We start from the raw sequence: 25,080 nt of genomic DNA on the forward strand, positions 1-25,080 counted from the left end.
ATGAACATTTGAGAAACATTTTGAGAACCAGTTTGCTGCATCCAAACTACACCCTGGTATCTCTGCTGGCTCATTTTCAAGTCCTGCGAGTCACAAAAACTCTATAAGTGGTACATTTTGTAGGGCATTCTGGCCGACTTAAAGTGCAAAAAGTAAAGATTGCAACTCCCCAGATTCCTTTCAGCTTTATGGAAATTTACGGTCAATCCAATCAAAGCACTTAGTGCTCTGCTCTTTGAGATGCTATGGTCAGATAGTAACCATAGAAGCTGTATTGTCTCCAAATTTTGTAACCATATGTTTCAAATTACAATTGGACTCTAATAGTTTCAATAGATATTTTTAAACAAAGAGTTAAACAGCACGATTTGATTGTCAAACTCAAGTACCCTGTTCAACATCTTATGAGACTGTGCTAGTCTGTACAGACACGCTATAATATTTAAGCTTACCGATACACATACAACATACAATCCTGTCTTCTTTCTTTTCCACCATAAGGATTTTCAGTTGCAAGAGCATGTTCATGTCCTTATATTATGAGAACACAGAAAAAATGTAATCATAATTTATTAAACGTCCATAGAGGATTGGCTTTTGCTTTCATGTCTTGTGAATTCATGATCAGGCAGAGTACTGTAATTGTGTGTGTTCCTATAAGATATGAGCAAAATTCTCAAAGCTGGTCTGCAGAATATTATTATTATTGTGTATCATTATCCCTTATAGTAACATAATAAACAGCACTTTAACAGAGAAAGTTAAATCATTCTCATCATTGCGAGTCCCAGTGGAGCTCATAGTGTAAATTCTCTACCACACATTTACACACACACAAAGACACACATATACATAAATACACACACACAGACACATAAATACACACACACACACACACACACACACACACACACACACACACACACACACACACAGGTTAATTTTTGTCAAAAGCCAAGTTATCTACCACTGTGTTTATGGAGGAAACCAATGCAAAATTGTTTTTTTTACATAGAAACTCCACACAGATATTGCTATGGTCAGATTAGAAACCATGGCCCCAGCATTTGGCCTTATGTATTGCATACAGAATTCCTCCTATCATTGTTGTCCCACCTGGACTTCTCTTTTGTTATACCGTAACTACAGAGCAGAATAAATTGACACCATCCCTTTCCGAGCTCTATTTATAGACTATAAAGTCTGCATGTAAAATTTGCAAATAGAGTGCAGGATGTCACTCTGCAGAACAGCGAAGAGAAAGTGGGACTTGAAGATTGCATTGCTGGAATTTCATACCTCTGCGAAACACCTGCTCTGCTGCAAATTCAATTCACTTGAAATTTTGCTGTAATCTCTAACTCCTATCTTTTTGCCATCACCCATACAATATAGCACATAGTAGCAACAGTAGTTTAAGATAAAAAGAAAAACAAGCTTTTCTTCCTACTGCAGCAGTACATCTAAGAAATATAAGAGAATAGGTCATCTTGTTTCATTAACCTCTGCTGCTTTGGGAGTTGCGAATAAGGCATAGTAACATCAAGTTGGTTTTGCTTGGACAGACATAGTTTGCTTGAAGGATGTCCCTTAATGGGGAGAATTAATGCAAGGTAATAATGTTCCAGAATCTTTTGCTATAAGATTTCAAGATGAATTACATTGCTTAAGACTTCAAAATAGTTAAAGGATGGTTTTTCTGTGTTAAATTGGCTATGTCGTGTAGTTTTGAGCCATGCAGTAGCAAGCCTGCCAAGTTCAATTTCCCCTACAGACCATAAAATTGTGCTTATTTTGTGAAAGTGAAATAGGGTAAGGCAAACATCTTCTCCTTGCAAATTGTACTCGTAAGATCTTCAGAGTATTTATTGGCAAATTGCAGGCCTGTTGCTGGTTTCTTTTAATGTACACGGATATGGGAGAACAAATGTGAATTTTATGTCTAATTCAGTGTTCCCATCCTAAATACTGAGACCACGGAGTCCAGGATAAACCCAAAAAAAAAAATCAGGCAAAGAAATGTCAACAAAAGAAAAAGGACATTAAACAAAATCCAAGTTTAAAGATGTAAACATGTCATCTGTGGAGATGATTGTAATGTAAAAATGATATTACGATGAGGTCATGTTTTTAAAGACCTTGGGCCTGATTCATTAAGGATCTTAACTTAAGAAACTTCTTATTTAAGTCTCATGGACAAAACCATGTTACAATGCAAGGGGGGAAAATTAGTATTCTGTTTTGCACATAAGTTAAATACTGACTGTTTTTTCATGTAGCACACAAATACTTGATAGCTTATTTGCACACTGAAATTTAAAGTTGATAATTGTGTGCTACATGAAAAAACAGTCAGTATTTAAGTTATGTGCAAAACAGAATGCTAATTTGCATCCCTTGCATTGTAACATGGTTTTGTCCAGGAGACTTAAATAAAAAGTTTCTTAAGTTAAGATCCTTAATGAATCAAGCCCCTTAATTAAATGAGGCGGTTGTTCCTTGTGGAATTACACTGAACTGACACTAACCTGCACCTCCAATATCTATACGTTTACTTTAAAGGAAGGGTGGACCATTTGCCAAGATTTCTCCTATGCAATACTAGCGATAATGAAAGTATTACAGTGTGTATAAGTCCCACACACACACGAGTGTATTACATTGATTAGACTCAATAGATTTTCAAGGATACCTGCCACAAACGGCTGGAAGGTAATTTTTCTTTAGCTCTGCCACTGCTCAAGCACATACTGTAGTCTTAATAGCAAATTGAATTTAAGGCAGCAAGCTTTAGATTTAATTACTGTTTTTGTACTGTATAGGCCCCTTGATGCACCATTAAGAGAGGACTTGCCGGCAATGGTTGTATATTGTATTATTTTAATGTTGAATGGTATTTGAGTGTGCATACAACGTATGACTATTTTCTTGATATAGGACTGTTTCCCTGGGATAGTTGTGGTAAATATCAGTTCATGTGTGTTTCAGAGTTTGTAGATTTGTAAATTTAGCATTGGGGCATATATAATAATATAAATTATACATTTGAAAATTAAAAATGAATGAATAGACACAGTAAATATTATATGTAAAAGTAAACTGTATTTTGCCCAGTAGAAAAATTATCTTGAGAAAATAAAATAAAATATGACCATTGTGTATCATAAAAAAATCCCCTATTCTTTCCATTGTTCATTAATAAGTTATATTTTGGCCTATAGAGTTCTCTATGGCAGTACTGTACTATAGGTCTGTATTATAAAAACAAAATATAACCAATGTAATGCGGCAGTTTCTGTTGGCAGAATTAATAGTAGAATCCTATAAAAATTCATGTTTATCCTGAGTATTAGTAAAAAGTGATGTTTTTAAGTCACTATTTTGTATTAAAAGAGGTACATGCCTAAATGCTTAGCCAGTGCTCAAAGTGGGGCAGTATGTATCAGTATGACATACCGGCACTTCTTCACCCCACTTCCTTGCAGGCAGTCAAGGTCGGCTGAACGCTTGTCCACTGGCCCTGTAAATACTCACTCAGCGGCAGTCGGATGTGCCTGGCACCCTCCTCCCTGCTCCCTCTTCTCTGTTCCTTCCTCACTGACTGTCGGTTGTGTCCCAACACTGTCAGTGAGGAGCAGCATGGAGAAAAAGAAAAGAAGAGAGAAGAGGAAAAGAAAAAAACAGAAGAAAAGAAGGTCACAGAAATGTAAGTAAAGAATGGAGGGGGCACCAGTGTCATTAAGCGGACAGCAATGTAATGAAGGGGTTACAATAATGAATAGGGCAGCAGTTATGAAGAGGGCAGCAGTGTAATGAAGGAGCTACAATGTGATGAAGAAGAGGCACAATTTGATTTAGGAGGGGGCACAGTGTGATGAAGGAGGGGGCACAGTGTGATGAAGAAGGGGTACAGTGTGTAGAAGGAGGGGGCTCAGTGTGATGAAGGAGAGGGCACAGTGTGATGAAGACGAGGGCACAGTGTGATGAAGACGGAGGCACAGGAGGATGCAGTGTGATGATGGAGGGAGAAGCGTGTTAATTGATAGATAGAGAGGATCAAGAAGTAAGGGAGCAGCGAGAAAAGCAGGATGTGAGGAACAGGGAGAGACCACGTTGGGAGAGAGAGAGGGGGATACCTGCAATGAAGATAGGGGAAAATAGGAACAGAGAAAGTAAACAGATAAGGGAAAGATAAAGAGTAACATGGAAGATATAAGGGAGACATGAGTGAGAGGTGGAGTCACACAGGGTGGATAGCCTTGCATCATTTAATATGTTTTATATTACACAATATAGTGTTAAAATGCATCTAAAATTAATTTTACTCTATCAAAAGTCTAAAACTTTGGGGCCTTGACGGCCCCTAGACCCCTATCCGTACATTTCAAAATGAAAGTTCCATACCAGCACTTCTAAATTTCCACTTCGACCTCTGTGTTTAACAAATAAAACTATGTCAATAGAAAGTAACTCTTTATTTGTGTATATATATCTGTGTGCATTTTACTTTATGCTTTTGCCTGGATTGTTACAGTGGGTTTTATTGGGTTTAGTTGTAGTTAAAGGATATTTCAATTTATTAGACAGTCAGAGAAGTATGTTGCACTTTCTGACTTTTCATTTTTTGATCCGCTGGATTTCATCTGTAGCTAAATGGGTTATGACTGTCTGCTTGACATTTGCCATATGCATTGGTTTATGTGTTTGAATTCCTTTTACATATTTGCAGTTGTGATATTAAAATCACTTAGGTGCTGCAGCTTTTCCAATAAATAGATGCTAATACTATGAAAAAATGTGATCATATTGTGAAAAACAACATTTATCATTCTCAACTGTAAAGGCATGAAATGACATGAATAATACTAAAGTGATTTACTCTAACTGACAGGAACATAACCAGATATTGCTAGGCCCCACAGCTTTTCTAAGGCATTCCCTACCATAAGTTGGGTCCCCCTCTATCTTCTATCACATTAATTTGAAATTCACTCCAACAACAAAACAAGATACAGCACTATAAAACAGTCTGATGCACATGACTGAATTATATATGTAGTCCATTTATCCTCGGTAGGTGATGAAACCGATAACTGTCTGAATAAATCAATATGCAGCAAGTGGAGCCTGTGGACACGTTACCTTAGTTTTGGAAATGCTTTGCTGCATAACACGAACAGATGCAATACCAGTCTTCTGGTATGTAAATTCTCCCTGTCTATTACATGGTAAGTCAATATTTCTATGTTGTCATTCTTATAGTAATCGCTATTTTTTAGTTGCTGTAAACTGTGTCGGCATTCTCAGTGCTGAAAATTCATACCACAACCCTCTAGAGGATACCTTTATACACTCTGGCAAATGGAAATGGTGCAAACAAATTCAGTTTATTACAGTAGATTACAGAGTTGCATAGAATCACAGTAATTGAGTTCCCTCAATCTCAGCAGCAGGGTCTACAATATACTTCCAGATTTTGGTGATAAGATATTGGTAGCAGCAGCTGAAGATAGCGTCCAACCATTCAAAGCAAAAGTACATATTGCAGGGAATAATTCCATGTCTCCTTGTATAGGTTACAAGGACACATGGCTGACTATTCATAGATCCTGATCCAGGCTGACAGAACTGTAGATACTGCTCAGTCTAATATCCTCCATCTCACAATGATTGTCAATGAGAGGGTCTAGTTGGTGCCACTAAGTCTGAGTATGGGAGCAGAGCCAAGGTGTCCTAGTTCTTGTGTAACAAAGACAGATTGGACAGTTAACTTAATTATCACTAGACACTTTGTCTCCTTCTCTGCATTATTCCTGCAGATTTAATTACTTTTCATTATGCAAAGGCACCCACCTGGCTGTTTTAACAATGGTTCTTCTTGATAAACGCAAGCAAAGTCCAGTAAAATAGTGCACTAACAAAATAAAATGCTCAAGACAACATACTAACAATCCGGTTGTCCATATCTCTTGCAGTATTTTAATGAAAATCTTTGTATATTCTCAGGTATTGTTCCGTATCCACGCAGTTGTGGGTAAGAAAATCACAAGGTGCCAGCTATCAATCATGGTAAACGAGTGTGGCCATATTGAAAGCTCCACAATCACACATTTTGGAAGCGATTCCCATTCCATTTCCATTGAGCAGTAAAAACAAGTTTATGGTCTATTACATACATTGTTAAAGAAACAATAAAACTATGTATGTTTGTATGACTCAAAATACAAGGAGCATTAGAATGTTCGCTTCTGCTTTATTCGCTACTTGCACTGGGTATCCAAAGGAAAAAGAACAATCCCGGTTATTCATGTATCTGTCAGATCTTTCCTTCACTGTTTCTGACACATTATTTTCTCTTGATTCTATATACATTCGCCAGTTTGGTCAACTTATTATTAATGTGGTTTCAAATATCACCTGCAAGCAAATGATACACAACTCTATCCCTGAGCTCAATGACCTTCATGCTTTTTGATACATTTCAATGTGGTTGGTAGAGATGCACCCGAAAATAAACATGTTCAAATATCAACTACTCCTCATTTCCTCCAAGCAATCTCTATATAAAAAAACTTTAATAGTTTAATAATTAGTTATGTTGTACTTTCATGAAAAATGCCTAATAGTTATGGCAGAATCCTTTCTTTCACTTTCAGAATGGAGAAAAGCATACAGAAAACTGCATAATATTGTTGCTTCCTCCTCTATAATGATGGTAAAAACAAACAGCAAACAAACTAATTCAGGCTCCATATTGTATACTGTGTCTTTATTCTTAAAAACCTTCCCATAACTTGGCTTTCCACTCTCCAGTGTATGCTACATGAAGCTAAAATAATTACAAGCTATTTCGCTAGCTCTGTATCTATCATCCCTTTATTGCAATTTCTCAATATCTTCCCTTTCCAATTTCATATTTAATGCAAAATTCAAGCCCATCTCCAACTTAATCTACCTTTGCATGGACCTTATCCTCTTCTATTGCTGGTCTGCTTTATACCGTCAATACTATACAAATGTACATATTTTTATTTTATTTATTATTAATATTATTATTATTATTAGTAGTAGTAGTAGTAGTAGTAGTAGTAGTAGCAGTAGCAGCAGCAGTAGTAGTATTTATATATATTATTTATAGTCTCCTCTCTTATAACCACCTTTCACTCTCTACTACAAGACTTTTCCCGTGCCACATCTCAACTATAGAATTCTTTACCACTCCTCATTAGACTCACCCTTAGCCTTCAACTTGTAAAATGCTCTATGAAACCCCATCTCTTCACTACAACCAGCCCTACTCCCAAAAAAACAAAATTAGAGACCAGTGAAACCACGGTGCCGGACTATATTCTCTTTTGTTTGCACTTCCCCTACTCCCACTATGCTAGCCACACTGGAACATCTTGGCAGCAGGTCCCAATCTCCACTCTGAATTACACTCATTCCTTTTAATCTCATCTTTGTCCTTTCCCATTAGATTGTAATCTCTCACTAATAGGGCCTTCAAAGCCCTTTTTCACATCTGCAATTATGTCTACCTTGTAGATCCTTGATTAATGTATGCATTGTTTCCCAATTGTCTGGCACTGTGGAGCTCTGTAGCACCTTACAAATCAACAATAAAAATAATAACAATAATAAATGCTAAAAAAAAAAAATTAATACGCTGCTTATTATTTTTGGAACATTTTACATACCCACAACCATCTTTCCTGCAAATCCATTTTCATGCTCCACTTACTGAGCACAGCGAGCAATTTATATATTTCTTCTACAAAAGTGTTGTAAATATTTTAGTGCACTGAGGGATTGATGGAAGTTGTTAGTTCCAGCGACATACTGGTTTGGGCCCCCTTCGCCCACTCCTTTTGTAAAAAAAAATATGGGTTAGGGTAATCCGGGCTTCAAGTGCATACTGGGCCCTAGACAAGAGCTTAGCTTGCCTAATGGATGATATAATTATTACACTTGTACCTGTATGCTAACCTGTAATTGAAGTTATATAATTGCCTAAGTTTTATCTTTGTGTCTGTTATTATTTATTAATATCAATATTTCAGCAAAGTAAAGCTGTAATATAACTCTCACTTAAACACCGAATTACTACTTTCATTGTGCAAAGAGCTTTTCTTTCTTCTATCACCTTCTTAAGTAAAGTCATACATATTTCTCATTTTATCAAGTGTTCATATTTATAACCTCTTCAATCTCTTTCTCCTACTAGTACAGATTTCTCAGTTTTGTTGTCAAAATTCTCTAACAGCAAATCTTCAGCATCCTAATAAATTGTAGTTACACTATAGATTTTTCACATTATTGGGTTGACAGCTATTTGCTTGTTGAACATTTTTCCTTGTAGTGGTTTCTAATATCCCATAGACACAGTTCTTCAATCACTCCTTTCAGAATGAATATCTATTGAAATTGGACATATTAGCCAAGTCAGTGTCATCTATTTCCTGATTCAAAATCATGTCATTCATAAATTGGACGCATATGACAGCTTGATTCATTTTATCTACATATTGATAATAATTCTAAATATTCCATTCAAGAAACTCAAAAGAGATGGCGTAAACAGGTTTTCTTATTTCTTATTTTGTGTAACGTGCAATTGTCTCGGTCTTATTGTTTATTAAATTGTAAGATAAAATATAAATATGTTATTATGCCTAATGGTTATGCCACATTATTGTGTACTTTAGAAAGTATAATGTTATTTATTTGTTCCGAGCTCATCCCACCTGTCTAAACAGTACTTCAGTAGTTTATTTGGGAATTTTATGCAAATAGCTCATTATACAAGTGGTATCATTTAAATATGTTTTGAACTTATATCTCAATTATATCTTATATAAAAAATGTATATAAATAATAATAAACATAATACAAGTAATTTAGTACTTTTCTAAGTAGCACTACAAGGCTTATCAAGCCCTCAATGTTAGGGCATGGTGGCGATTGTAGTTTTATAAGCACAAGTATGTTCTGTCAGCTTGGGTATGTTGACACTTGTAGTTCTACAAGCGCTTCTACAAGCAGTTTATGGCTGCCAGGGCTGTAGTGCCACATATTACAATACTCCATTCTGTTTTTGTTGTGAAGCGCACCAATGCTATCAGCACAGGACTGTTTTTTCCTAGGGTGGGTGTTCTGTTTGCCTGGGAATGAGTTCAACTAGTACTCTGTGGGGACACCACACTGTTAACCAGACTGTAACCAGTCCAGTCTATAAGAGCTGTTGCTTAGATTCCTTTGTTTGGGAGAAGGGTACAATACTATTATTACTATAAGAGGACATTACTCTACTATTTATTTAATTTATTTGTGCATTCAGCACTTGTAGTGCACGCTTGCGCATCACAAAGTGATATTATGCACCCATGTGCATGTTGGCATTTGTAGTTCTGCAATTACCAGCATGCAAGAATAGTCATGGGCTGTCAGTACATGCTGGCACTTGGTAGTGCCACAAGTGATTGCACTACAGTTTTACCATGGTACTCACCAACCAGTGGTACCAAGAGGGGACCAGTGCTACTCAGCATTAGAGTATCCTGGGCTTGGATAAAATGGAAAGGAGGGTTGCTTGGTTTTATTTACAATTTATTTATTTATTTGTTTTACAGTCTGACTGGCACCCTGGCCTTCTATTCAGAGAGGTGGTGCTTCTAACGCCAACACGGAGAGAGGTGAGGTGCCAACTAAAACAAGGCCCCAGTGAAGTGGAGGAAATCGCTTTTATTAGGCAGTATAGGAACAGGAGTGGGAAATTATTTGGGAGACCGGTGACAAGGAATTGTTGAGGTGCATTAATTGTGTTTAAGTAATAAATTAAGTATATTAATTAACAATACCTTAGCAATTAGAGTAGGTATTAAGTTAAGGATAAACATCAGGAAAGGCTACCATCTTATTTCTCTAATCACTTGCCTCAAGCAATATCTAAGATATGTATTTTCATATATTTAACTCAAGTAATTTTTTATTAAGAACAACTATAAAATCATCTCTTATAATCACTTTTATGTACATAAAACTAAAAGTCTTTTAAAAATGATTATTTTTGCTCTTGATCCTTGGCTAATGAAATGTTCAACTTTAATTCAGTCTTTTTTTTGTAAAGTTTGTCTGTACTCGACCCCTGGATGGATCGAGGGTCCCTTAGATCAATAATAGTTTGAGTAGTACTACTTTTGTTACTTGACCTAACTGTCATTAGACATTAGTATTATATGATATTTCTTCTGGCCAGAACTTAGTTGTGTCAACTAAGATCTTTTTTATTTTTAGTGTCTGCAATTTTGTGACTCCACTTATCCCTGGTTCGTTTAGTGATTCTTGTTGTGCTAATGATTGCAGTGACTGCAGCTGTATCTTACCCCTTAATCTACTTTATGCTTTATGGCTACCTGTTCCTGTCCCTCAATCCTGACTCCTCTCTCTTTTGCGTTTCTTATGAATTTTTGATCCACTTACCATGCCATCCTCCTTTCCTATTTACTCTGATTGCCTGACAATTGACAGACTGAATGTATGACCATCCTACGCATTTTACTAACTGTCTACTGTTCTACTGATAAACAATTAACTGACTAATTGACAGACTGCAAAAACTCAGACTGGCTAACTACAATTTATTTAGCTGACTGTTAGCATATTAGCATATTGACTGCCTACCTGACTAATTATTATTATATTGACTGACTATTTAATTGACTAACAAAATATGAGCAGCTAAATAACTAATTAACCGTTAGTAACTGTCTGACTAACTGGCTAGTTCCTCTTAAGAAGACTGACTAGCTGACTATTTGTTCCCTTCCTCTCATAACTAATCTTTCTATGACTTGTGTGATCTATATTTTATCCGCTTCCTCTAAGGTTCAGCTCCTTTGTCAGGGGACATGGTCAGGTCATGTTAGGGGCATGCCCTTGTCAAAATGAGTGTGGCCACTCCCTTTAGGCAGCAGTTTAACCCCATTCCCCTAACTCAAAAACATCTGCTAACTTCCACTAAGTCTGGACAAATGGGACTGTCCCCCTGAAACTGGGACAGTTGGGAGGTATACAACTACTATTGTTGATGCTACTACTATTATTAGAAGGAGGGTGGGCTTTTGTTTTGTTTATGGAAAGAATGAAGAAATATGATTAAAAGTTTTCCTTTGGTGCACTATTTTTGCATTTTACTGTTGTGTAAACGTTTGATGCATATTTCTATTTATGATTTAGTTTATTATGAGTTTTATTTCAACAGTTGATTTGATTTTTACTTTTACCCAAGCAATTGCAGCGAGCAGCCAAGCTTCCTGACGTGAGTGCTGGGCTCACAGAAAAGCACAGCCTGCATTTCCTTCCCGCATTGCTGGTTCTGTGCTTTTGTTTTTTTGTCTGTTTATTTAATGTTCATTCATTTGTGTTAATTGAACCTTTTCATATCTTGTCAAAGCTTGTTTACCTGCTTTGAATGCTTTCTTTTTGACTGTTTTGTTTTCACTCTATTTTGGGACTAAAAACTGGAAAAATGTTCACTGAAAGAAGATTGCAACATAGAGCAACAGGACATAGATTTATTGAAGAGTCTGTATACTATTCTTACTATTTACTCATTCACTCATCTATCAACATTATTGATATTAAATTTGTACATACTTCGGAAGCACTGGGTCACCATCAGTCCCTGCCTTGAAAACAACTCATTAATGCTGTACTCACCTGCAGCTGGTAAGTGTCATATTGAAGGGACATCACTCCCAACTGTTCCCAAATAAGGACAAAATCCTGTTAATCAGGAAACCGGGTACCCTCAATTTAGAACTGGAGTAGTCGGGAGTTATGCATTCATTTTCATTAGTTTGCCTAACTTTAGCTTGTAAATTTTGGACATTATAACCCAGTCACTGAGACAAGCTACCTCAAGCTGGGTTAGAAAGCACAATTTTTCATGAACAGTAAATTGCTGGTAATTTTTTGTGTGTTCATGGAGCACACTTCTTAGAGAGCAATAATATCCACATTGAGCTTATAAGTCTGTGTAAATGTGAAGATTGTAGCTCAGGGCCGGATTTACCGCTAGACAACCTAGGCAACTGCCTAGGGCCTAGAGGTCCCCAGAGGGCCCCCAAAGAGCCGACGGTGAGCAGGGTACGCAAGGCGTCTGCTATCCCGCTCTGTCCGCATGCATCTTGAACAAAATCGCGGCCGAGAAAAGAGAGGGAAGGGGGAAGTCACATGACAGAGCGGCGCCTCCCGGCAGTCTCCTCTCCTCCTCCACAACTGAAAATGATGTTGGGTGTGATAACGTCTCGCCCGACGTCATTTTCAGTGAAGATTCAGCGAGGAGCAGAGGCAGCGCCACATAGAAGAAAGCAGAAAGCAGGACAAGAAGAACAAAACAGAAGAAAAAAGAAGACAAGAAAAGAAAAAAAGGCAATAGAAAGGTAAGTAAAATTATGTTATATTATGTATATATTATGTGTGTGTGGGACCAGTGTATATATAATATGTGTGTGTGAGGGGCCAGTGTATTTATATTACATGTGTGTGAGGGGCTAGTGTATATATATTACGTGTGTGTGAGGGGCCAGTGTATATATATTATGTGTGTATGTGTGAGGGGCCAGTGTATATATATTGTTTGTGTGGGTGTGTGTTTGTGTGTGAGGGGCCAGTGTATATATATTATGTGTGTGTGTAAGGGGCCAGTGTATATGTATATTGTGTGTGTATGTGTGAGGGGCCAGTGTATATATATTGTTTGTGTGGGTGTGTGTTTGTGTGTGAGGGGCCAGTGTATATATATTATGTGTATGTGTGAGGGGCCAGTGTATATATATTGTTTGTGTGAGTGTGTGTTTGTGTGTGAGGGGCCAGTGTATATATATTATGTGTGTGTGTGAGGGGCCAGTGTATATGTATATTGTGTGTGTATGTGTGAGGGGCCAGTGTATATATATTGTTTGTGTGGGTGTGTGTTTGTGTGTGAGGGGCCAGTGTATATATATTATGTGTATGTGTGAGGGGCCAGTGTATATATATTGTTTGCGTGGCTGTGTGTTTGTGTGTGAGGGGCCAGTGTATATATATTATGTGTGTGTGTGAGGGGCCAGTGTATATATATTATGTTTGTGTGTGAGGAGCCAGTGTATATATATTATGTGTGTGTGTGTGAGGGGCCAGTGTATATATATTATGTGTGTGTGAGGGGTCAGCGTATATATATTTTGTGTGTGTGTGAGGGGCCAGTGTATATATATTGTTTGTGTGGGTGTGTGTTTGTGTGTGAGGGGCCAGTGTATATATATTATGTGTATGTGTGATGGGCCAGTGTATATATATAATGTGTGTGTGAGGGGCCAGTGTATATATATTATGTGTGTGTGTGAGGGGCCAGTGTATATATATTATGTGTGGGGGGGGGGCAGTGTGTTAATGTTATGTGTGTGTGAGGGGCCAGTGTATAGTGTTATCAATTGTTTCAGTGAGGGGGGGCAAACCAGTATCTTGCCTAGGGCCCCATGAGGTGTAAATCCGGCTCTGTTGTAGCTTCTTCAGTTTTGTCAGCAAGTAAAGTGCATGGAAAGGCAGTCTTCTATGCATAGCACTTATAAAGCCATTGAAAAAGGAATTGCAGTAGGGGACATTATCACTAGGTGGATGGGGAACACATATTAGTCTTTCAAATGTCCCTCCTTTTATAAAAAAAAAAAGCTGGATTGAGGTCTTTGCCACACCAACTGAAGATTTGGTGAGTAAAAGTTATAGGTAAGGATAACAGGAGGTAAGTGGGCCCTGCTCGCTAGCGCTTACAATCTAAAGGGAAAGGGGGCAGACAAACAATTGACACATGGGGGGAGCCAATGTAAGGGGATCTGAGGGCAAGAAACAAGAGTGGGAGAAATGGAGGATGAAAGATGATGAGATATACTACATGGTAAAATGGTTAAGTAGGGGACTAGTAAGCTTTTCTAAATATGTGGGTTTTTAATGACCATTTGAATCTATACAGACTTGGGGGCAGCACCACTGTGTGTATTTAATAATCTATTTTTCAATGTATTCAATGTATTCTGATGGGACTTTATATTGCAAAGATGCCATTGTCTTCATACGGCAAATACCATATAGCCAGAGTGTACTTATGCCCATATTGAAAAGGAAACCTTTCTTGAGATCTGCTTGTACTTGAATACGGGCACACGTGCATGCAATTTCGGTTCAATTTTAAAAAACACAAATTGCATTCACTTTTGTGTTCCTTGATGCATCAATCCCTATGTGTTTAATGCATATATTATATACAATATAGCAATAACTTAAGCAATTGATTAATGTTGCACGTAGCACCCCCTTCAAACTGGTTACAATTGATTAATGTTGCACGTAGCACCCCCTTCAAACTGGTTACAGTATATGTGACCTAGGAGGATAGTCCAAAACCTGGTGCGGAACCACATCTCTTTGTTTTACATCACAAGACAAAAAAAAAATGTCATAAAATATACAATGTAGCTAACATTATATAAATATACAAAGACCACCGTTTTTGTGTGTGAAAATATTAAGGGGTACATTTACTAAACTGCGGGTTTGATAAAATGTAGATGTTGCTTATAGCAACCACTTAAATTCTAGCTGTCATTTTGTAGAATGTGCTAAATAAATGATAATTGCAATCTGATTGGTTACTATAGTCAATATATCCCCTTTTACAAAACCGCAGTTTAGTAAATATACCCCCAAGAGTCTTTGTACCTGGTGGTACACTCATTTTTTGATGCGGATGCTGCAGCACCCATTGATATGGTGAAAAAGTCCAGGGGCTAGATCTACTAAAGGGCGGTTTGGTGAAACCACCGGTTTCTACAATTTTTATGGCAATTTTAAAACCGCCAGATTTACTAAAGCTAGCCTAAATGGCCAGAATTGACATTTTACAAAACCACAACTTTAAAAATCATCATCCCGATTTTAACAATGATCAGCATACAATTCACCAGATTTAATTAACTGGGTTTGCAAAACCACCGCAAAACTGACATTTAAATGGCAAAACTAAAAGAGGTGGTTATGAGTGATGAGATTGCTCAAACTGCTGCTGTTTATAGGGCAAAAAAAAATCTTTATTTTAATGGGACACTATTATTGTATTATATTATGGGAGAAATATGAATATAGAAAAATATTAACTCATTGTTAATGGGGGATCTAATTTATTATGTTGCACAATTTGGCATAGTACCAGAATATTATAATAATTCAATAATTTTGTCACCTTAATATTATAAAAATTAAAATTTGCCCCCATAAGTTAATTTTAAAATAATGTTCCCCCTTATTAAATATTGATAGCCCCAATAATTTAAAGCCAATGGTGCTTTCTCTTATATTCTGTATGACAAAATAGCTCAAACAGCATGTTTGAGCTATTAAGCTATTCAGAAGCAGATAATAAAACTGTCCTGTGCTGTCTTTTGGATGGCGTTTTTGATGGTGGTTTAGCTGTTATCAATTCGCCACACATCTCTAGCCATTTTGCATTGCAGCCTTAAACTGCCCTATAGTAAATGCGGTGGTTAGGACCACTAATCTGCCGGCGATGTGTGGCGGTTTAAAACCGCCATCAAACTCAAATTTTAGTAAATCTAGCATCAGGCCTTCTGGTCAACCCTTATTGTGTACTGTCTTTCCTAGCATAGGGACTGTCCTTGTAAAATAGCTGTATTGTTCTTTCTTGCTGTTTGTGTGCGTCCTCTTCCAAATGTAGTATTCTTTTTTCTCAACAGAACAATGGAATGCTGGGTTTGTCTGATTGCACTGATGGTGCTGTGCCTGGAGAGTCCTTATTTCTTTGCTCTGCACTCTCAGTGGTACAAGGACTTGCGTGTTTTACATTGTTCTGAATATGCAGCTGCTGATTGTATTGCAAATAGAGACTTATTTTTAGTTTTCCAACAGGAAAAGGTGTGAAGGCGTCATGGGGGGATAGTGATAATATAATAATTTAGTTGAATTAGTGATAACTTAATAAGTTGGTTGGGAAATATGTTTTATATTTCAAAGAGTGTCTGATTAACATTAGAGAGGTCCATTTACTGACCTTGAACGGGGGAAAGAAAAACATGCTCCAAGATTTACAATTTAAGAAAGCTAAATATATGCGCAAATACATTCTTTCATCAAAGTCGATAGGCAAGACATCCAAATTTTCAAATGCATTGGAGAAAAGCAAAAGGTAAAAAAGAAAATAACTTGTCTTCTGGCAGAAGATATAGTTTTCTCCTAACATGATAAGAAAATACCCAGGAAAGATGATTTTTTTTAAAATTCTGCATGTGTTATACCGGATCAAATTAAACATGAGAGAATCCTTTGGCAAGGGTCATAGAGCACTTTAATAACATGGTAACTTTGTACCAACTTTCTAACTCCCTTGCTTGAATGTCAAATAATAAGTCTGCAGACAGCTTCTCAGTTAAATTATAATAAAATTGCAATAAAAACAATAATATTGATATGGATAGAATGGACCAATTGTAGCTGTTGGAAATGTTCAATAATTTTGTTTTTGGAGTATTATTTATTAAAAAAATAAATATTACTGTTCATTTTCTTTATTCTGTAGCGGAATGTTTGATGAAGGTTAACTCCTTGTTGACAAACGATACCACACTTGAGAGGAAAGAGACAGGGCTGTCCTTTGTCAGGTCAGTTCTACTCCCTTAACCTTGCCATTGTGCCATTTTATGTTTTATGCCTTCTCCATCGCAGACTCACTGAACTAAACTTTAATGAACCTTCAGGGTTGTATTGTCAGTATTTATTGATTATATTTAATTGTGGCTTAAACGCTACTTACTTCATGGTCAAAAATAATGCAACATTTCCAGTGGGGAAACTGTTTGCATTAAATATCTTAGAAATTACTTGAGTACATCAGATAATCCGAGATCTAAAAATGGGACAAAATTTCATGATAAAGTGATTCCGCTTTGAAATGGTAGCATGAAATGGTTTTCTAAAGTTATGGCACTTTAAGGGAGGAGAAATTGTAATATATCAGTTGATTGTGTCCATGCCCAGGCTTCCATTGATTGCATTGAGCCCTCCTAATGAGATAAAATAGAGAGGGAACTGTTGAGTGTCAGTGGTCTAGAAAACACTGGATCTCTTTGGGAGTACATTCTCTTTTTTGATAGAAGGTGAACAAGGAGAAATGTGTCTTAATTCCCAATTGCATACTGTTATGCTTTTCAGCTGTGCCATATAATATACATTTAAAGGGAACATGAAAATTGAAGTGACAATAATAAACTTTACTCCGTTCATGGTGGCAGCATGTACAGTAGGAGTAAGTGCATATTAGAGCAGGGCATAGCGTTCAGTAGTCCATCTAGGTACTTAGAGAAGTGCTCAGTTGTATGCCAGGTCAAACACAGTATTGTTTTATCAGATGAAAGCCAAGTTAATACAACAAGCAAGTAGTCAGACACAAGTGCAGGTCCTGAAAAAAAAGCAAAGTCTGTACATAAACAGGCCATCATTCAGGAGATAGGATCAGGAATGCAATATAATACAAGTATTAATCATATGGCAACAAGTTTTAGGCCTAAATATCTTCTATAAACATATCTACTATATAAAAACCTAGTGGCGTGTGTCTGTGTGTGAAAAAAAAAAAACCAAGCTGCAGCGCCAAATGCTGGGTGAAGTTATACACTGACCTACTAAATTCTTAGTGTGTGGGGGAAAAAAACTCAGAAAGGGCTGAAATTTGCAGCAGCCCCACCTGCTGGGCGGAGTTATACACTGACCTACTAAATTCTTAGTAAGTGTGGAAAAAAAAAACTCAGAAAGGGCTGAAATTTGGTATACTAAGATGTTTTTAATTTGTTAATTTAATTTGTTAATTGTTAAAAGTGTTTATAAAGATTTAAAAAAAAGATATATATATTTCTTGAAGGAGAAGTGACAGCTGGGAGTGGTTGGTGGTTGCCGGGGGTGACAGTGGGGAGTGGTTGGTGGTTGCCGGGAGTGACAGAGCGAGAGGAGTGTGATACTCAGGACCACTGAGAGAGATCCCTGTGTCTGGATAGACATCTGGATAGATGTGGCGATAAAGATGAAGGATGAGGGGATGGAGAAAAATGATGAGGTGGTGACATGTGGACAAAACCACGTTAAAAAAGGGCGCTTGCGTCGGGAAGTAACGCTCTTCCCCTGAGGAGGCCTGGGCTAGGCCCAAATGCATGACAAGAACCTTTTTAACACCTTAAGTAGCTTGATTTGACTAGAATGCATGAGTATCATGCACGGGTTAACTTGTAATCTAATAAACATACATAGTGTCCAGATAGTCCTACACTTCTGTGGACCTCTGATATCCCTCGATGTTCATTATTTTTAGTTGTCAGGGTTCACCAGGGCTTCTTGTCAAAGTCAGAACTGCAGGCTGATGGGAAACGTTAGCTTTAAATTTCTGGATGAACTGACCTTTGGAAGGGTGATGCTATGTCCAGATTTTGAACCCTAGGTCATTATACATGCTATACATTTTGTTTTCCAGCCCTACAACTAATGCTCTATGTGCATCCTGGACAGAAACGGTATGCAATAGGAACGTTTCATCCTATAGTAATTGCAATGCCTACAATATGACCAAGCTGTTGCTTTTATAGCTCTGAGCAGAAGTAACCAGAATCTGTGTTTCCTATCAAGAGATATACCAGACAGAGAACCTTATGAGACAGATGGAGATGGAATTCTGCTTGAACCTCACAAAATCTCCACGGATATTATACAGTTATCACTGTGTTCAGTTTTAATACAGAGACCAGTTGGCGATTTGGGGTGGATAATTTTGCATGGCACTCTCAGTTTGGGAGCTTATTTATATCTCCTTACTAATACATCGGCTGATTGCTATTTTTGGGGAAAACTTTTTTCATATTTTCAATGACTTTAGTAACTTTATTTTTATTGGAAAATGTGTGGCTGCAGTTTTATCTCCATTTTTACCCTAGACACTTCATTTTAAGACTTTGGACCTGAAAAGAGAATTTGGACAAGGCCATATTATCAACTTTATCCTTGCAATTGCTAAACTTGCAATTTACAAATACAGGAAACATAATTTGGTAGGGGGGATTGTGTGTTGTAGTGGTTAAAGCACCATTTGGTGCCTGAGTTAAATTAGAGCTTTTAATGAGATATCTATCGGAGATATTACTTTGTTTCTGAGCAAGTAAGCATTGTGGGATGCTTTATGCATTGTTTCTGTTAATTGTAATAAATACACTACTGGTGTAGTTAATTCTAAATGCAATTATTTAACATATGTTTTTACTGGGAAGATGTTATATCATCAGCTTAGTTTATTTAAGATGCTGCAGAATCAACAGCACGGCACAATCAACAAAATATAAACAGAACACTATACATATAAAGTGTGGGACAAGAAAAAAAATTGCATCAGTAAAAAATAATACAAGAGACAATAGAAAAAGCAACTACGTTAGAAAATATAACTAGAACAAAGGAATCCTTACAAAGAGGATGAGGAGACAGGAGGTAGAGAGCGCCAAGGTCAAGGGAATTTTTTTCTATAATTTAGAACACCATTCTTAAAATACAATGAATTACATTAAAAAATAACATTATATTTAAACCATTTAATCCCTCACACTACCACTGGTTTTATCTTCAATTTTAAAGTTGAGGCTAAAACCAGGAGGAAATGCTTGGTCATCATGTGTGTGTGTATAATATTATTGCTGAACAGCAGCAATTACCTACCTGTATAAGCCACTGTCTGAAATCAATGTCACAACAATAACATTTCAAGTTTATGTTTCTGTCTCTGTTTTATTGATCTAGTCCACTGTGTTTCTACAAGATCAGCTATGTCTAATTTTATGATATCACTTCCTCTATTCACGGATGCAGCTTCAATCAGGGTACCAAGGCTACATACAACAAAAGCAGTTTATTAGTAATAAAACTAAGTAGTGTATTTGTTTGTTGCATATTTAAAAACAACAAATGAGTTATGGAATCTGAAGGACTGTAAGAACACTTGGAAAAATAAAAATACAGCTGCAATAAAAAAATTAGGACTCTTAATGCAAAATGTTATCTGTACTGTTATGATCTTCCTTGCATCTCTGTATGCATATTGCCCTGTGTTATGATTTGCCTTGTATCTCTGTGTGCATATTACCCTGCAGCACCTGTGATCCTCCAGAGGTGCTACTGTTCGGCCTTTCCTACTATCAGGGGTTAACTAGCACTGCTAGCTAATTATCCAATCCTAAATGTGTCCTAACTGGTCTATAATTCCCTGGTTGTGATCTCATTCCATTTTTAAACAATGGCACCACATCTGCTATTTGCCAATCCCTTGGTACTGAGCCAGTTGAAATTGAATCTATGAAAAATTAAGAACTTTCTTGAGTATTCCCAAGTGTGTAAGCATCAATAAAAGTTTCTTGAGCTATGGTGCTGGACTTTATGTTCCATTGGGGAACGGCCGCTAGATATCTGGTTGCATATTCTAGGACCACTAGCATATATTGGTGCCCAAAAGCAGATTTCTCAAGCGGTACCACCAGGTCCATGTGTCACAGGCACTAGGAGTCTTTACCCAGTAACGGGGAAGTCAGTGGTCTGCGAGTAGCAAGTTGTACCACTGCTTATGTGAGAAGATATATGCAACTGGTGACACAGGGAAACAGGAATCAGTGGTCTGCCTCTAGCAAGTTGTACCACTGAATATATATGTGAGGAAGGACACAAGGAGATGAATGCTATGCAGAGTCTACACGGGTACACTGAACTTGATCCCACGTTGAACTGCACACAATGATAATAATGAATGAACAGCACTGCACAGATAAACAAAGTCACTCAAATAGTCCAGCAAAAGGAAACACAGTCAATAATAGCAATAGTCTCAGAGGATGGAAACTCCGGAGGAGAACAACTCAGTCCAGATGGATATGCAATACACCAGCACAGTCAATGAGAAGTATGCATACCGTGGTTCAGATGAGCAGGCTGTTAGAGATACCTGAGCGGCCGGGAACAGACGAGATGAGAAGTCCTTGCAGAATGGAAGCGGCAGGTAGGTGCAGCGCACTGTAGGTAGGCCAGCAAGGATGACAAATACTCAGGAAGCAGTAGTATATTGAATAGAACAGCAGGAGACCACGGGAGAGTTGAAGCGATGTAGCAAAGCTGGAAGCCGAGGAGCGTAGACTCGATGCAACAGGCAAGTTGACACAAATGGACACACTGTAGAAGCAGTAGGCAGCGGGTCAGCTGACGGCTGGTAGAATGCAGACTGGAGCGCTGAGACAAGCAGACTCTGTAGACACGCTGAAGTAGCGAACAGGAATCAGCTGCTGAAGTCACGATGAAACACAGGAGAGTTTGCAGTAATCTGTAACTGTAGATACACGGAGGCAGTGGATAGGAATCAGCTGCTGGAGTCACGATGAAACACAGGAGAGTTTGCAGTAATCTGTAACTGTAGATATACGGAGGCAGCGGATAGGAATCAGCTGCTGGGGTCACGATGAAACACAGGAGAGTTTGCAGTAATCTGTAACTGTAGATATACGGAGGCAGCGGATAGGAATCAGCTGCTGGAGTCACGATGAAACACAGGAGAGTTTGCAGTAATCTGTAACTGTAGATACACGGAGGCAGCGGATAGGAATCAGCTGCTGAAGACACTAGGAACACGAGGAATAGAAGTGGTCTGGAAACCACAAACGGCAAACAGGAATCAGCCTAAGCTGAACACACGATTTGGGACAGGTTCTCTGGCAAATGGGACAGGACCGGCAAAACCTTTTCACTGCCATTTGTGCACTGGATCATTAAAACCTAAGCAGTACTCGTTCTCATGTTATATCCTCCGTCAGGTGTCCCCCACAGAAATGTGTATGTGTTGATTTTAACACTAGGTTCCATGGATCTGAGGAACCATTAACTGTTCTACTTTTACCCCCTGTACAATAGCAACACTATAGAGAAAGTTATTTTTTACAACAAAATATGATATAACTTCTGCAGGCTGGACGACTTTCGCTGCTCCATTCACCTCAGTTACACTTTAAAAATGCATGCTCTAAAGTTGCATTGTTACATTGGTCACAAGCAAAGTCCTGCAGAGGAAACAAAATCGGTATTGTAGACCTGTCTTTGTCTTCACTTACAGGTGGGAAGGGCTCAACTGCGATGTCACCAGCCAATGCTATTTTGGAATTCATGTTTCCCCGCAGGTGGATGCTTTTGTGGAACTCTTGCTGTGACCCCCCAGGTAGCTTTCTAGTGTGGCAGTTCCCAAAGATTGAGGTCCAGATGTTGTGGATTCTTAGGCCGCTCCTTTAAGACTGGGCATCCAACCGTTGTATCAGTTGACAGCATGTCTGGCTGGACTCAATCACAGAGGACCTCATTAAACAGTGGGAAGTCTCACCCCAGATTGAGTGGGTATGGGAGTTTAGGTGCTAGAGCAGCCACCACCATAACTGTTTGCTTTTTAAGTGTGACTGGCAGAAGTATTCTCTCATGCTCCTCAGTTATCCCATGTATGCATAGAACCTTCCCCTTGGGCAACTGAGTAGTTATGGTTTTAGACAAGGCAAAGCTGGAAACCAACGTAACCTCCCTCCCAAACTCAACCAATGCCAAGACAAGGTTTTGGTTGATAAATACAGTCACCCGCAACAAGCAAGGACTTTCTGATGTGGGACTCATGGTACAACAGCTTGGGAAAGCAGACCCAACATATGCAACAGAACAGGTGATATTTTTCTGTCACACATCACCTGCACTAATTCTTCTCTTAAGAGCTTAGTATTTTCATCCTGCAACCCTACAACTCATAGCACCTGAGCTCTACTGCTCTTGCTGCGCAGTGGCCACATTTACAAGGGCTCTGAATTCCTCCATGTTGATGTCTCCGTCGGTCGGCTAGTGGAAACTTGCTTCCCTGAGCAATCCTTAAATGTATCCATTTCAATGTGCTAACAGAGGCTGATGCAGTGTGGGATGTATGCCTATTTTCATAGCGTATTTTGCGTGAAATCGCTCTGAACATGCCCAGAAAGTGGACACGCTTATGCAGGATTGCAGAATTCTGGCAATTATGCCAGCCTCCATCTTTAGAGGTGGAACCAGGGAGGTAAGGGAGTACATTAAGGGATTCATAACGCAAATAGAGCTCATGCAAACATGTAGAAATGGAGTCAGGAGGAGTGTATTTTGCACCTGCTGCAGGTCAGGTGCAAATACACACTGATGGTGGTGACTTGTCATAAACCAACCTCATATGCTGCCTATGCATAAGGCACATGGGTGGAAAAATGTAATTTTTTAGTTCACGTTTGCGTGTTTTGGATTGTTCAAAACTATATAAATAAAAAACTAATGCCGATTTTCAAAACCCCCAGTGAGTCAGCTGCTAAGTTAGCTATTATAACTAAAACAGATAGGGTTTTGTAGTCATTTAATCATTTTCCTGTAGAACCATTTATAGTTTACACCTGCCAGACAAATAAGAACTTGTTATTGTTACAAAAAAAAAAGTAAAAATAAAACTGATTAATACAGACATATGTTATCTACGATGCAGAGAGAAAAATATCCACAACCTCATGAAGATAAAATATAGGCTCTGATGGAGATGAGTGGTAACACTTCTTAATGCAGTTCTGTAGTATTATGCAGAAATAAAGGTTATTAGATGCGAAATTTGTTTCTTCCTAAAGACTTAGAGGAGGTCGAAGCAGAGATAAAACAATAATTCGAATGTTTAAAGAAAATATAAGAAATAATAAAAACAATAGTGTAGTGAGATTAAATGGGTCTTCAATGAGGTCAGGTAACTAATGAGTACAACAAGTAGTAAGAAAAGTAGGAAATTGCTTTAATAAATAATGTAAGGTTAAGGTCATAGGAAAGAAGTGTAAAATAGATACTTCACACAAAATTATAATAAGAATGTGTTACAAAACATACGCCAGATATATTAATCTTGCTTGCAGTGAGAAAACTCTGGGTGAACAATCTCTCTTAGTCTATTCGAAAAGTGGAATTGTTTCCAATAAATTATTTGGTAGATTGCTCATCCCTCCTGCATCTCAGTGCTAACACTTTTATTCAAAGCTGCCATCAAAAATTTTGGGGCCTAGTATAAATTAAACTGCTCCCCCCTTAATCTCTTCTTTTTTATTTTACATTTTAATCAGTGGATAGGGATTTTATGCTATATTCTGCGAGTAGATTAATATTTTTGTTTTGTCTTTTTGTACCCTGTAATATTTATCTGGCTAGGTTGTGAGGATATGGAATACTCAATAAAAAAATATTGAAATTTAAATATTTTTTTCTTGTGTATAATGTAGGTCAAACATTTGTTTTTAATTTTTAAAACCTAATTAAGGAATAAGGAAAATAAAATTATACGTGGGTTAGGCCACATGCTCATTGTAAAATATATGCTAATGGGTCTGGCATTAGAAATCATTTAGTATCATTATACCTATTGGTGGTACATTTTTCTAAACTCTTCTTTATCCATATCTGTGAGTTTCCATGTATGGAAAGCTTACAAAGTAAAAATGTATGTAAAGTCCCTATCTAGTATCCCCATCGCCTCATATAAAAAGTCGCTCCTTAAACCCCTGAATAACGCAGCCAAGTCTTTCATTCCAGTCTGTTGGAAGTTTCTCTCTCCTCCCCCTGTGTCTGAGTTGTTTACTCACATTGATTTTTATATGTCTTTAGAACAATTATCAGTCTCGGCCTCTGACCAGACCTCTGAGTTTATTGCTACTTGGTTCAGTTGGCTGGAATTTAAAGAAACATACGAATTCCGTACAAGATCGCTTCTTCCACGATGATAGCGTAGTTTCTGAGAGGACATCGTAGTGCTCCCTCTCCACTGCCCTTCTTAAATGGCACTGTTCTCCTATGGCCCTATTAACCACTTCCTAGAGCTTTACCTTTGTTGACGATCTGAGATGTCACCCTTCAATTTTTTATTCATTTTTTGAGCACCTATCTACC

At 37.8% G+C, this 25,080-nt stretch overlaps 1 protein-coding gene and 1 long non-coding RNA gene across 7 annotated transcripts in view; one reads left to right on the plus strand and one right to left on the minus strand.

Moving 5' to 3' along the window:
- LOC142139840 (uncharacterized) overlaps positions 1–6,324 on the plus strand; it is a 97,042-nt gene extending 90,718 nt beyond the window's left edge. For 4 of the 6 annotated variants that reach the window (XR_012688261.1, XR_012688260.1, XR_012688256.1 and 1 more), the window contains 2 exons: positions 3,486–5,228; positions 6,007–6,324. This is a non-coding gene — a long non-coding RNA (uncharacterized LOC142139840). The remainder of the gene's footprint in view (positions 1–3,485; positions 5,229–6,006) is intronic. The other 2 variants (XR_012688258.1, XR_012688257.1) reach the window with 2 other exon arrangements.
- The window catches only part of GALNTL6 (polypeptide N-acetylgalactosaminyltransferase like 6), a 1,017,111-nt gene that overhangs the window by 677,667 nt on the left and 314,364 nt on the right, over positions 1–25,080 (minus strand). The window lies entirely within an intron of this gene.

This window comes from Mixophyes fleayi, chromosome 1, assembly GCF_038048845.1.
Source record: "Mixophyes fleayi isolate aMixFle1 chromosome 1, aMixFle1.hap1, whole genome shotgun sequence".
Taxonomy (NCBI): Eukaryota; Metazoa; Chordata; class Amphibia; order Anura; family Limnodynastidae; genus Mixophyes; species Mixophyes fleayi.